We start from the raw sequence: 14,770 nt of genomic DNA on the forward strand, positions 1-14,770 counted from the left end.
TGTGTGTGTGCGTGTCTTGCCATACTGACAGTGACTGGCTTGTTGTCCATTTTGATTTCTTTTTTTTCTGTAACAATTTTGTATTCTGTGGCGAAGACCTTTGCTTTGTGTTCACTGTGCCCCCTTCTTGTGGGTCTGGGGCAGACATTCTGCAGGGATGAGAAAGGAGCAGGTTTCGGGGGGGGGGGGGGGTTCATTTCTGAATCAGGCCAGGGACAAGGGAAGGAGGGAGAAATCCAAGGCCTTCCTGCTTTCGCAAGCAGCCGGAGACTGCAGAAACGTGCGCTTTGCTCAGTGGCTGTCATGGGGCTGTCAAGGGGCGGGGAGGGCACGGATTCCTGAAAAGATGATCTCCGGGACGAAGCATTTTGCCCTGTCTTCCCGGCTGGAACACTTTATGGGCAAGGGGGAGGAGGGCGGGTGGCAGGATCCCGGACGGAGTCGTTCCCGTGGTTTGTTTACGTGCAGAACCGGAAAGGGGCTGCGGCGTTCCCTCCCCCTCCCCCCCCCCCCCCCCCCCCCCCGTGCCTCTGGCTAGACGGAGCGCGGACGCTTCCCCCCGGGGGCTCTGCAGCATTGCTCCGAGTGGAGCCGATTTATAGTTAAAGAGGCCCCGAAATGAATCCGATAAAGGTGCAGGAGCTTTTATTGGGAAGGGGGTGGCGCTTATTTGCAATCGTGTATGGATCCCGCATGCAAGGCACCGTGCCCTCTATGCCCATGCCCTGTTAGATCTGGGGGTCTCCTTCTGTGGGCCCCCCCCAGCCCTAAGGATGTTAAAGGGCCCTAGTGAAGGTGTCGCATGCCCCGACCCGGACCCACGGAGCCGTCCGTGCCGGTCTAACCGGAGCTCGGCTCGCCGTGGGTGGTGGTGGTGGTGGTGCTGATGCTGCGCTCCCTGACGTTTCTGTCTCCTCCGTCCCTTCGGCCTCCTTTGGCGTGATCACAGCGGGGGCCGGGGGCCGGGGTCTGGGATTTCGTCGGGAAACCGAAAGGAAATAACAGGAGGCAGATGAGATCCCGACAGGAGCCCTGCATGCGGGTTTTATTCAGGCAGCTCCTTTTGTAAGATTGTGTTTGGGTTTTGCTAGTCAGTGGGAGATTTTGAATCTTTCGGGGGGGAAAAAACAAAAATACAATGAAATCCAAGCCAAGTTGATGTTTGCAATTCAGTTTATTTGAATAAACAAGGATGCCAGCTCCCCCCTTGTATATCTGGGGCTCCTTCGTCGTGGTTTACACCCTCTCTCTATGCTGGGGGCAGATGCAAACCGATCCCCACCCCCGGTCCCCTTTGAATCCCATTAAGCAGCGCTTCGAAGCGCCTCCGATTCGTGGCTCCGACTGGAAAGTGGGAAAACCTGATTTGCCGGCGGCTCTGCTGCCTGCTCCACGCCCCCGTGCACCTGACTGCACCGAGGCGGCTCGGAGCCGACCCCAGGCCGAGCCCCGGAGGGCACGGGAGCAGCGCCCGTACTTTTCCATGCATTGCAAACCACTTTCCCTTTCCCGGGGGGGGGGGGCTTTTTCGTCCGCAGTTGTCATTGAAATAATAAAAAAAATGCGCAGGTCCCCCCCCCCCCCCCCAGGGCCAGCGGGACAGTCATGGCTTTCCCCTCCCCCACCATTCCCCTGCATCGGTAGACAGACAGCCCAGGAACCTGCATGCGCTCTGTCCCTCTCTCTATATAATGTATAGAATATAATATATCTCTGACATCACAGACGGGGGTCTGCTTCTAGAGACAGCATCAGACCTCTGCGTGATTTCCATATAAAAGAGTCCGGGACACGGAGGGGCGCACGGTCCACCTCCTGACAGCGTTTGAATCCATGGTTTTTTTTAAGCAGCCGCAGAGCAAAGTCGTAACCTTTAAAAAAAAAAAAAAAAAAAAAAAGTGAATTCCTACACTGGCCCAGCAGCTCTAGTGGCCGCAGTGGCCCCGGAGCCACGGGTGGGCTGTGATGCCTTTCAAAGGAGGAGCAGCAGCAGCAGCAGGATGTGGGTGCAGGAAGCCGTGTGGCCTGGAAAGCTGCTGGACGTGGTGTCAGTAGTGGGATCAGCGCTTTCATAAGGGATTCCAGCGCCGTCCGCAGTGCCCACGTCCATCACGGCCCCCCCAGGGCTGAGAGGGAAGGCAGGCCCGTCTCCCACCCACACGTGCTTTCCTTTGCACCTTCCACCCGCTTGCAAAGTAGCTCAGCATTGACCCCCGTTCCACGCGATTCCCATTTCCTGCAGTCCATTTTTATTTATTTATTTTTTTTGGGGGGGAAGGGTCCTGCTGAATCTTCCAGCGCTGTTAAGCCTCCCGGCTGTAAGCAGCACCTGCAAGCAGGTCGTGGGGGGAGGGGGAGCAGTTCTTGAAAAGCCAAGGTCTTAGGGTGAGGTGTCCGTGTGTCCGTGGGATGGGCTGGCCGGACAGGTGACGGACCGTCCGCCTCCAGGTCTCATTCCCTGATGCCCAGGGTGGGCTCTCTGGAGTCAAAAAAAAAAAAAAGTGACTCAAGCAGGCTAGGGTAATGGGAATCTGCTTCCAATCCAACTGAGATTTAATTCAATAAATGCAAATGGAAAACCACGAAGGAAAGGAAAAAAAAAAAAAGATAAACGCGGGAATTCAACTCTATCAAAAGTTTTTTTTTTTTATTATTATGGCTCGCGATCATGCTGGGATTTAGTGAACTACAATGAAATTTATTTAATCAAGAATTTATCAAGTTCATTCCTTCCAAAGGACGAAAAAAAACAAAAACAAAAACCCAACAACAACAACTCCTAACCATTTTACTGAAGGGACTGGCTGGGGTTGCAGTAATTGCTGCTTAAAAGACCGATTTTTAAAAAGAGAGGGTAAAAAATAAAGGGGAGGTCGGCTTTTAAATACGCTCGTTCTCTGGTTTCACAGTCCTCATTTCTAAGGGAGCGTTATTCGCTGTTTCCTTGTAACGCTGACCTGCCCGGGAATGCACGTGGCTCTTTAATCTCAGGGCTGTGCGATGGGGGTTGCGTGGGCCGGCGCTGGCTTGGGCAGCGTGGAATTTCCCACCCGTGACCTCCTCGCAGCTGAACCCCGAGCCCTTCACTCCTCATCTGACCTGGCGGCTCCTGCTTGTCCGCCCCCCCCCCAGCTCTCCAGCTTCCTACTCGGCAGTGCCCCCCCCCCCCCCCCAAGCGTGGAGAAGGAGGGTAGGGGGCAGCCCGTGGAAAAGAGAGATCCGGGCCCCCATTTGTTTGGTTTTGGGGTTTGTGTTTTTCCACACGGGAGGCCGTCACTGTGCTGGATCCTACACCCTTGCATCAAGGATGCAGCTTTCAGGCTTTTCCTCAAATAAAGTTGATCGTTTTTGTTTTCTTTATAAATTAACAACAACAACAACAACAAAAAAACCCCCCAAAACAAAACACCTTCTCTTGCTTTACTCTCTGTAAAGCTGGGCTTTTTGCAAAATAAAAATAATAGAGTTAGTCAGAGGAGGGGGACCCAGAAGGCAGGAGCAAGGGGGCCGGATCCCAAACCTGACACCCCCCTCCCCCCCCCCCCCCAGTTTAAGGCTGCTCCAGCTGGGGCAGGTCGCCTTCCCCTCAGATGGAAGGATTTGCTATTCCATAATAAGGGGGAGTCGTGTTATTTGGGCTCCGGCAGGCGGGAGACCGGTTCCGATCATTTTCGTTTGTATCTTCCACTTCCACTGGTGACATTTTCCTTGCCTCTCCTCCTCCTTCAGTACTGGAAGTGGATGTTACAATGGACATTTGGTTCCCAAGACCGGGACCCCCCCCCCCCCCCCCCCCCCCCAGCAGTTCTGTCCGCTCGCAGGCGTCAGAAGTCCCGAGGCTGCTGCTGCCTTGCTTTGGGTGCACGGGACGCCGAGCAGGAAGCCTGCTTTTTTTTTTGCTAAATTATACCCCCGTGACATGCCCACTCCCCCTCCTGAAATGCATTTCTGGCAGAAATATCCCGAGTGGAGAGAGCAGAAATTAGGGCAAGAGCTCTTTTTGAATAAAATAAACCCGGGCAGTGGGGGTGCAGCGCGTGCTGGAGTGGGGAAGGGACATTGCCAGGTTGCGGTTCCGATTCCGTGTCGTCCCCCCGTCCCCCCCTTCACGCCCATCCCCCATCCCATGGCTGCACCCGCGTGTTTATGTAACTAGTGCTAACACTGGAAGTTTATTTGATGTTCTGGTTAATTATATAAAACCAGTTTGGCTTGCCAGAGAAACTCCCTCGGACGGATGTTGACACTTTGTGCTTGAAAAGGGGTGGCTGGAGGGGGAGCGCCCGGTGCCAGCGCCACTTCCACGGGGGGGGGGGGGGGGGAAACCCATTCGGGCCGGGCTGCCTGGCTCCTGTTTGCATTTGATTTCTCGGCCCCCCCCCCCCCAACCCCTTTTTAAGGTCTGCTGAGCGTTAAATCGGGCGTCACACCTCTTCCACCTCCCTCCTTCAACAGCAGTTCCGCCTTGACCAAAGAATAGGCGGCCAGAATAAGGGGGAAAATATTATTTGCTAGAACCCTGACTTTTTTTTTTTCTCATGTAAACCATGTAAACCATGTAAACCATTTTTCTCATGTAAACCATTTTTCTCATGTAAACCATTTTTCTCATGTAAACCATTTTACCAGCCCTTGAACGAGATGTATATATATATATACATCTCGTTCTCCCTAATTGCCTTTCTGCAATTACTGAAATTATGTTAAAATATAAAATCAGCTCGTAGCGCGTTCTCTAATCTTGCTGCTGCTGTTGCCTATTACCTGCGTTTGTAATAATAATAATACACGTTGCACGGATAAATTCGGTGCACAGCAGCGATTCGATTGGAGTCCACCGAAGGGACGTCGTGCAGTTATCAAGCATCGCCTCACTGCCCTTTGATAGCCGCACTAATCACGGATTACTGAAAATTTCGGAAAGCAGTAAAGATATGGGGGTTTTTTTTTTGACAATATTTAGCCAAATATGCAGTGACAATTGGTTTGGAATTTTGTTTGATTTCTTCGCTTATTTTTATGTTTGCTTTACTGGGTATTATTTGATTGTTACTTTGTTTTATATGTTTTAAATTTATGAGTGTGCTTTTATTGTATTGCCGCTTGGGTAACATGCTTTACAAGGGCGTTATTACGTTGTAAGAAATGAAATGAAATGCACTAAATGGTTGTAATGACAATTCACAATTGTACATTATGGCTTATCTTTTTCACATGGTCATAACTTACTAACTTTTTTTTTTCTGAGTTTTACCACAACAAATGGAATTGGATCTGCACATTTTAAGGATGGTATAGTTAAAAAAAACAAAAACAAACAAACAAAAAACCCAACAATAATATAAATTCCAATATACTAACGCTAATAACAGAAGATGATCAGAAGTAGAGCACAATATCGGTAGCTGGCTAAACACAAGTCACAAGAAGTAGAGTTCATGGTGTCACAAGGCTTCAAATAACCCGAGAAGGGAGATGGCTCCGACATCTCACATTTATTTCACTTATTGCCTTCTTTATTTGATCTGGCAAATAAGCCCCTAATACTGGTGTGAATCAATAACTAGCCCGACCACCAGAAGAATCTGATCTAATTGCAAAGGGCAATAAATACCTCATTTTACTAAAAAAAAAATGTGTAAGAGAGAGAGAGTGTATGTGTGTGTTTCAATGTTTATTAAAATTATTACATAATTATATATATATATATATATATATATATATATATATATATATATATATATATATATATATATATATGCATTCAAATGTCATGATATCAAAGCCTTTATTGGAACAATTCTAAAATAAAATGATTTGCCAACGGAGCTCACATGGAAAAAAAACCCTTTAATTTTGCAAAGGTACTGTTGTGTTATAACAGGGAAAGGGGATGCTTTACTGAAGGTAAGCACTACTGCACCCATAACACTGAAGGGAGTGCACACTGCACTGATAACCCTGAAACGGTACTGATTTACCAAAGGAGTGCACACTGCACTGATAACCCTGAAACGGCACTGATGATTTATCAAAGAAATACACCTTGCACCAATGATACTGTAAGAAACTTTAGCCCAAGACGTGCATAAAATAAAATTTACTCCAATTCAGCACTAAAATTCCTGTTAGGACAGAAATCATTTCTGATAACGTATTCAGAACTATGAAAACAAAAGCAGGGTTGAACAGTGCTTTAATTAAAAAAACAAAACCTGAGTACCCTGCAAGGGGCAGCAGATTCTGAAGGGACATTTCCAGGATGCTGTTCAGATTTCCTGTCCCCCTTCACACCTATTCCCCCATTGCACGGTTACACCACCAAGCTTATATAATTATGAACATGGTTTGTAATGACAAATAACAATACTTTCATAAAACTGATTCCAGTGCCAGCTGTAAGATATAAAAACGTGCATCACTAACACCTTGGGAGGTGCAGGGAGCTAAACCTGTTCTTAAAATGCACATCCCACTACTTCCTAACATATTGTCAGTGCCTCGTCGCGTCCTTTCGGCTTTTATTTTTCCTGGGAATTTCAATGCTAGAGGGGAGGGGAAAAAAAATCAGTGGAAATGACTTTGTTACAACCCACAGGAGAAAAAATCAGCGGAGAAGTCTTTTTTTTTTTTCACTGATTGGTTTGTTATAACATTGAAATTCCCTAGAAAAATAAAAATAACTGAAAACAAAGATCCCTAACTCATCACCTACCTAGCAAGATTGTATATTTAAACCCCAAAGATCTTTTTTTTTTTTTTTTTTAAAGGGATAGCACCCACAAAAGGAACTCAGCTGCAAGCAAACGGTCTCTGTCCCGCCAGAAGTTTTGAATCAAAGGCAAGGACATTTAATGAGAGCTTCTTCCAAACACCAGTCATGAGGGGACTGTGCCTTTGGAAATTCGAATTTTTAAAATAATTTCTCAAATGTTTTTTGGTTTTTTTTTCCTGGAGCTAGTTTCTCCTGTCAGATTGGTTCTTCTGAACTGCTTGGAGTAAGTCCCACAAAAATACAATTCGGGTAAAGAAACCCACTGAAGTAATTAGCTGGAGACCCTCTTCTTTATTGCCCTGAAGAAAGCATCCAACAACCAGCGGTTCCCAACATCTGTTGTCTTTTCACAGTCTCTGGAGCACCTCTGCAAAACTCCATTATTGGGTCCCTTTCATTTGATTTCACAGCTGATTGGCCAATATGAAATGTTGCATTTCTACACCTGGGGTGAGGGCAGAGCAGGAGGCTGTTATAGGGGGGGGGGGGGGGGACGACGACACCTGTCGGTCCAGATACACTTGCACTTTCGCGTCTGCCATTTCCAGAAGCAAGTGAAAAAAAAAAAGGCTCAAAGTAAATCAATCAAGTCATAAAACGTTAAGCGATGCTGCATGGGATCGCAGGAGCCTGGAGCTCATTCGTCTGAATTTCCTGCTTTGTAGCGCCCTTGCACCACCTCGGTGGCTGCTCCACAAAAATCTGTAGCATTGCATATGTCAAATGTCTGACTCCGTGAGGAGCAACGTTTCTGACCACTGCAGGCAGAAAAAGCACTAGAGTTCATTTGTTTGCCTCGTGGCATGACTTTTTGTTCCCTGCTGCTGTGGCAGCCCTGTCGGGTGATAAGTGGAGGGCAGTGTGCATGAAAGATACCCCAAGCACACTCAGAACAAGAACTAGATTTTCATCTTTTGTCAACACAGGCACTCTTGTCTTAATCCATAATTTTGGAAGCTATGGGAGAAGAGGAGAATTGCATGCATTTTCATTAACTTGCTGCTTTGGCTTGTATTCTGCCCCAGATACCGAGTGACGTGCATTTTCCCCCCATTACTTCTAAATCACTTATGGGTCTGCAGTTTGCAAAATTCCTGAGTCACATGAACCACTAAATCTCTGGAGATCTTCATCCCATGACATTTTCTTCCTCATGCGGCAGGCTGGCTCCAGGGGATATTCAGTTCTGGCCTGCAAAGATGTATTCATCTGCATAATATTTTTTTTTTGCTCACTTTCGTAGAATAGCATCCTTAATTTTATATGAGTTTATTTTATTTTAAAGGGTTTTTTTTTATATTGAATAAGGTTTTGTAAGCGGTGCACAGAATGGTGATACTTTTACTGTCCTACGCCTGTTTGCTTAGTTGTTATAGGGTCATAATGTGAGTGAGTAACATTGTTCCTGTGTCCTTTCAAAGCTTTGCTACAGTCTGAGCATGTTGCATGTTACTGTGCTGCCATTTTATTCACCCCAAGAGTGGCTGCACCTATGTTTTCATGTATTTAACTACAATGCTTCCTGGCATCCTGTTTTACTGAAAGGTGTTCTGTAGATCAAAATCAATATATTATGGCCACCATGGAAAGTTAATAGAAAGAATCCCTGCTTTAAATGCAGTTTTTTGGACAGTGCAAGTCAACGAACCAGCATTGTAGGTTTTAAACATGCAAAGAATAATGAATCTTATGCTGAAGAGAGCTGTAGACCAGGACAGAAGTTACTGTTTTCCCCTCTTTCTGTTGACATAACTTTAATCACGGCCCCACCACTGCACGTTCTCTTGGAATGGCAGTCTAAGTCTATCGACTGATGTCACCTGATGCACCACCCTGTCCTGTGCATCTGGAGTCACATAGGCCATCTTTACACGCAGCCTGATGTTGCGTGTCTAATTAGGCTAATCAGTTGATTGATTACAGGGTCCTCCAAGAAATGACATATTCCAAAGCTTGTTCACATTAGGCATTTTTACATTAATCTTCTGGGACTATCCGATGGAAGCATGCAACACCGTCTTGGAGTGGAATTTGCAACACGATTGATTTGCAAGTGGTTACCTGAGCTAACGGGAGCAAGCACTATTCCCCTTTGGCATGTCTGACCCCCATGAGAGAAGTCAATACTCTGTTGCTTGTGCTCTAGTAGCGAGACCCTACTTCTGCTCTCTGCTCCCTGTGGAGTACAAGCTTCATCAAAAGCATTCTAATTTTGTGCCATGGCCTCTGGCTTAAACTAAAGAGCCAAAGAAATAGATCCCAGAAGAAGTCCAATATTTACAGAACCTTCATGAAACAGAGGTCACCCTGAGCTCGGGCAATGGCTGTGTTTCAGAGATTCGCCCTCATGCAGATTTACTCCTGTACGGAATTTTTTTGCACACTTCCAAAGTTTTCCATATAGAGATTAATATGAAATTGTTTGGGAGCATTTTCTTTTTTTTTATTATTATTATTGGTTCAGTTCACCGAGTTTGACATTCCTGCAGCCTGCGATCACCCAGTTACAGTGCAAAAACAGAGGTGGATGGGAGGAGGGCACGTAAGAAAAGTACCAGAAACAAATCTGAGGACGTAGGAGCCCGAGCACGGGAGAAAACTTCCCTCCACCTGGACAACGCAGTAGTATCAGCTCCATGGTCAGAAATATTCCCCTACAATATTTTCCAAGAAAAACCTTGATTCACCAAACTGTTTACATCTCCAGGAGCTGTAAAGTATAGAAACACTAACTTGAAATAACAGTAACTCCCTCTAGAAATGACAATTATTGTCAGTCAAAGGGCTTGGTAATTAGGGATTATTAAGTAGAAGGCAACTGTCTTTTATTCCAGTTGGTACGGTAAGCCTGCCAAAATTAGTGGCAATAGCATCTGCCTGTCATATATAATATGGCAGGAGATGGAGACTGCAAGCCTCATCCAGTCTGCCTGTTCCTGATGCAGTACTGCAGCGTCTGCCCAGTCTCGGGCTGTATCCTCACCTTCTCATGTATAAGGGTCCTCTGGGATTATCTCAGATTTTTTTATTTTTTTATTTTTTTTACTATTTTAGCTTCTATTGCCTTTGCTGGGAACTGTTCCATGCATCTGTCACCCTTTCCGTGAAGATATATTTCCTTAAGGTATTGCTGAATCTACTCCTTGGAGCCTGACAGACTGACCTCTTGTTCTAGAACATCTTTTCCACTGAAAAATGTTTGCTTCTTGTGCATCATTTATATCTTTGAAGTATTTAAATGTCTTTTTCATAGCCCCCTTTCTCTCCTCTAGGGTATACATTTTTATGTCCTTAAGGAATCTATGCAGTTAGGCAATGTGTGCCTGCTAAGGTTAAGAACTTAAGAACATGCCATACTGGGTCAGACCAAGGGTCCAACAAGCCCAGTATCCTGTTGCCAATCCAGGCCATAAGAACCTGGCAATTATCCAAACATTAAATAGATCCCATGCTACTAATGCCAACAAGTAGCAGCTATTCCCTATTGATTAATAGCAGTTTACAGACTTTTCCTTCAGGAACTTATCCAAACCTTTTTTAAACCCAGCTACACTAACTGCCTTAACCACATCCTCTGGCAATGAATTCCAGAGCTTAATTATTCATTGAGTGAAAAAGAATTTTCTCCGATTTGTTTTAAATTTGCTTCTTGCTAACTTCATAGAGTTCCCTCTTGTATATAATCTGAAAGAGCAAATAGCCAATTCACATTTATCCATTCAAGACCTTTTGTGATTTTATATACCTTTATCATATGCCCCCTTCAACCATCTCTTCTCCAAGCTGAACCGCCATAACCTCTTAAGACTTTACTCACAGGGGCATATGCAGATGACATGTGCTAAAAATAAGACACTTCATTAGCATATACATGCTAAACTTAGCTTTACTTCACCTGTTATGCCAAAAATATAACTCCTGCCACGGACCAGGTATTAACATTTTAGCGTGCACATTACTGAAAGGGTACAACTACCATCAAGAATTGTTGTGGCTAAAGGGTGAACGTGCTGTAACGCTCCATACTGCAGAGGACAGAAGGCTTTCATTCTGTCGAATAATTTCACAAGCTGGAATCTTTCTGATGACCGTTGCTGCTCTGGATGTGGGTAGTCTGGTCAAGGACCAGAGTCTTGATCCAGAATAGTGATGATTTGGGGGTTGAAAGCTTCTTTGAAGTCTACAGTTCATTTTGTTTGAGCAGAGCGCTCTTCAGAAACCTTCGAGGCTCTTCTAGATGGTGCTGCCCTGCTGTTCTGCCTGCAAGTAGGCCTGGCACCTGATTGTTTCCATGCAGTCCCTAAGGCTAGAGACACCGCATTTCATCATATTCCCTGCACAGAGCACCACAAGACCAAGGCTATCTTTGGCCCCAACACTACAAAATACTTGGATGAATTCAGGTATCCTCTAGAGTCAGGGCTGGTGTTTTGCCTCCTTGGCATCAAGGGGATAGATGTGACAGGCTGAGATGCTTTTGGGGGTGACAGACGGAGAAGATGTGACTGCTGCAATAGGAAGTGTTAAGGGGGAATGTGGAGTAGAGAAGAGATAACAAAGAGAAGAGGAGGTGACAGAGGAAAGACACCAACATACACTTAAGCACTTCAAAAAATCCATGCATTTATTAACTCAACACACATGTATTTCCAGTTAGAGGACAAAGGTCTTTGCTGTCATTGGCATGGTTAGAATGGCCAACAACTACAGCAGGCTTTCTGAAATTGGGCTTTAAAGGCATCACACTTGTTTTGGTTTGAGTGCAAGGCTGTTTTCTTTCAGCTTTCCATTTCTATTTTAGGCTTATATACACCTTTCTTCCCAAAAAGGAGATCCAAAATGATGTACATAAAAAGGCATCAACCTAACATAATAAATTCACAATAACATAATACATCAAAAAGAATACATAAGTATAAGAATAATAAAATAAATAATAGTAATAATAATAATAATAAATCACTGATAGAACCAACCCATCTCCTACTCTCACTAGGAAAATGAAAGGCCATATCAGATTCCTTCCATAAAACCCCAACATCATTTCATATCATAAATATAAAAATACAAAGTATCTAAAATTACCAATTACAATATTAATACAGTTCTAATCATAGTCTTCCAGTGGGGAATAATAGGGAAGGAAGTGCCAGTGGGGAGAAAAATACCCCAAACGCCACTGCTTAGGATGTCCCAGCATGCTCCTCTTTCACTGCAGACAGCAGGCCTTTAACAGAGTGCTTCCGGGTGCTTAGAGGCCCTGGCAGACTGTCATCCAGCCAGTGAGACGTTTATGGCAGAAGCCAACTGAGTCACGTTGGACAGATTCTTCCTTGGTTGCCCCCTTCCGTGTTCTCTTCTCTTACCAACTGTGTTCTTTCGTGCCACTCTTTCGAGACCCTTACTGATACAGAAGTCAAATGGGATGATACAGGCACTCACAGCTGGTTTATTCTCTCCTGGAATTCTCAGTTCTCTCCTCTCCAGGGGTCTGGTAGTTGTCCACGTTTTTCCAGCAGTGACAAGCAACCCTATGTACTGGCCTTACTTTGACCCAGTTTCGAAGCCAGGTGCTGGAAACAGAAGGAAAAGAGAACTGAGCATGCTCAATTTAGCATGCGCATAGTATTTAGCTTTCTCAATGCTATACAATGTTCTCTTGCTATTTAGAGATTGCATGTCTTAGTTAGCATGTAGGCTAATAGCATGGATGCACTGTCAAGGCAATGTTCTCCTGTGTGTGCTGTGCACACACAGGAGAACATTTATTGTATTTTGTATTAATTGGAAAAGGGACCTTGGGGTGATATGTGGCAAAACAATGCGACAAGGCGATAACTAAAGCCAGAATGCTGAGATGCATAGAGAGAGGAATATCGAGTAAGAAAAAGGAGATGATGATCCCCTTGTACAGGTCATTGGTGAGGCCTCACCTGGAATACTGTGTTCAGTTCTGGAGCCCATATCTCAAAAAGGATAGAGACAGGATGGAGGTGGTCAGAGAAGGGCGACCAAAATGGTGGGGGGGTCTGTACGAGAAGACCTATGAGGACAGGTTGAAGGATCTGAATATGTACACCCTGGAAGAGAGGAGGTGCAGGGGAGACATGATACAGACCTTCAGGTACCTGAAAGGTTTTAATGATGCACAATTGTCAAAACCTTTTCTGATGGAAAGGAAACAGTAGAACCAGGGGTCATTTAATGAAACTTCAGGGGGGATGACACAGAGCCAACCTGGAGAACTATTTCCTCATGGAGAGGGTGGTGGATGCCTGGAATGCCCTTCCAGAAGAGGTGGTGAGAACTCAAAAGGCCATGGGGTAAACACTGTGGATCCCTGAAGAGAAATGAAGAAAAGGGTGCATGGGGGTAACCTGCATAAAGAGGAAGTTACTACCCTTCACAGAAGGCGTGGGGATTACTACCATTAATCAATTAGCTTTGATGCTCTTGACACAACTGGGTCATTGTTCTGTGCTTGGATAGCAGGAGCAAAAGGCAAAAAAAGGGAAACTCGATTCAGCACCAACACTGGGCCCCGACCTTTTTTGGGTTCAGAGTGCCGACCCGCTGACATTAGGGATAAAGCAGAGGACGGCATCTTCAGCCAAGTCCAAGGCACCTTCAAGCAGCAGCAGCAGCAGCATTGCCTGAATTATCCAGAAGGCTGCTCACCCTGTAAAAACATTGCTCGCAGTACTTTTGTTATAGGTTTGACAGTTGCTTGGTTTTGATTGTTAATGTTACTGCCCTTAATATAAAGCTTGGGGGTAATGTGCATGAAACGGCGGTTACTGCCATTAGAAGTTTGCTGGGCAGACTGGAAGGACCATTTGCTCCTTTATGTTATGTTATGGTTATATTAGCATGGGCATTCGATTTTTACCAACTTGCATACAAAAAACCTTTCTAGCAAGAGTTTTGTTGCGTAGACTCCTTAAAATCATTTCAAAGGGCTTTCGGTGCAGTCTTTAATTTTTTGGTAGGACTATCTATATCCTTGTTGGGGGTACGACCTCCTGAAGTGGACACAAAATACTCCAGTACATTCATTCTGCAGCCCCTTCGTTACCTCTTCTGTCTCCCTGCATCCCCTCTTCGTGAACTCTGCTCACCGGGCAGGTCTCGCCTATGTATGCCCTGCTCCTCCATCTCTGTGTTTTCCCACCTGGTTACCCCTGTATACCTGGAACAGACCTCCTGAGTTAGGTGTCATGCTCCTTCTCTGGCCTCATTCAATTCCAGCCTAAAACCCACCTTCATCAGGCTGCTTTTAAGATTTAAAGCCTCTGATTCTCCTGACAATACCCATTGTCAACTGTAATCATTTTCCATAATAAGTGAATCTCCCAAAGCCTCTTCTTTGTCCATTTTATCTGTCTTAAATGGCATGTTAGCTCTATGGGGCAGGGATATCTCTTATGGCTAATAACGCTAGCCCCGATCTATCTACCTATGAGATCCTCCACGCTGTATGTATGTAGCTATAGCAATCTATCCATGCCACAGTATGCATGTGTCTATCTGTAAAGATGTCAAAAATATATTTAATACATTTATAAATAGCTATTAAAAACCCGATGAACCGCCAGCATCTGTAAAACATTTATTTTTGTGTGTAAATTCCCTTCTTCCAATTGTTTGCGTCCGTCTCCATAGCACAGCCCAGTCAGCTCTCTACCTCTGCTGCCACTTAAAATCCGTACAAAGCCCTCGAAGTTTTTCAAGCACAAAACAATCCCCGGCATTTTGGGTTTTCCTTATTGGCTGCTGTAAAGAACGTTGTCAGTGCAGTGACTTCATGAGGACAATTGATGCTTCTGTGCTTTTCAGAGCCAATTTCTGAGAGTAAAGGTAAAGTGGGAAAACATTAATATCAAATACCCTCATTTTAATGAAGAAAAAAGAAAACGCACATCGGGACCTGCGTCCGAGAAGTGAGAACAGTTTCCCCATTACCAATCAGGAGCACAGCAGGTACCCGTCGCTCAC

This window comes from Rhinatrema bivittatum, chromosome 9, assembly GCF_901001135.1.
Source record: "Rhinatrema bivittatum chromosome 9, aRhiBiv1.1, whole genome shotgun sequence".
Classification (NCBI taxonomy): Eukaryota; Metazoa; Chordata; class Amphibia; order Gymnophiona; family Rhinatrematidae; genus Rhinatrema; species Rhinatrema bivittatum.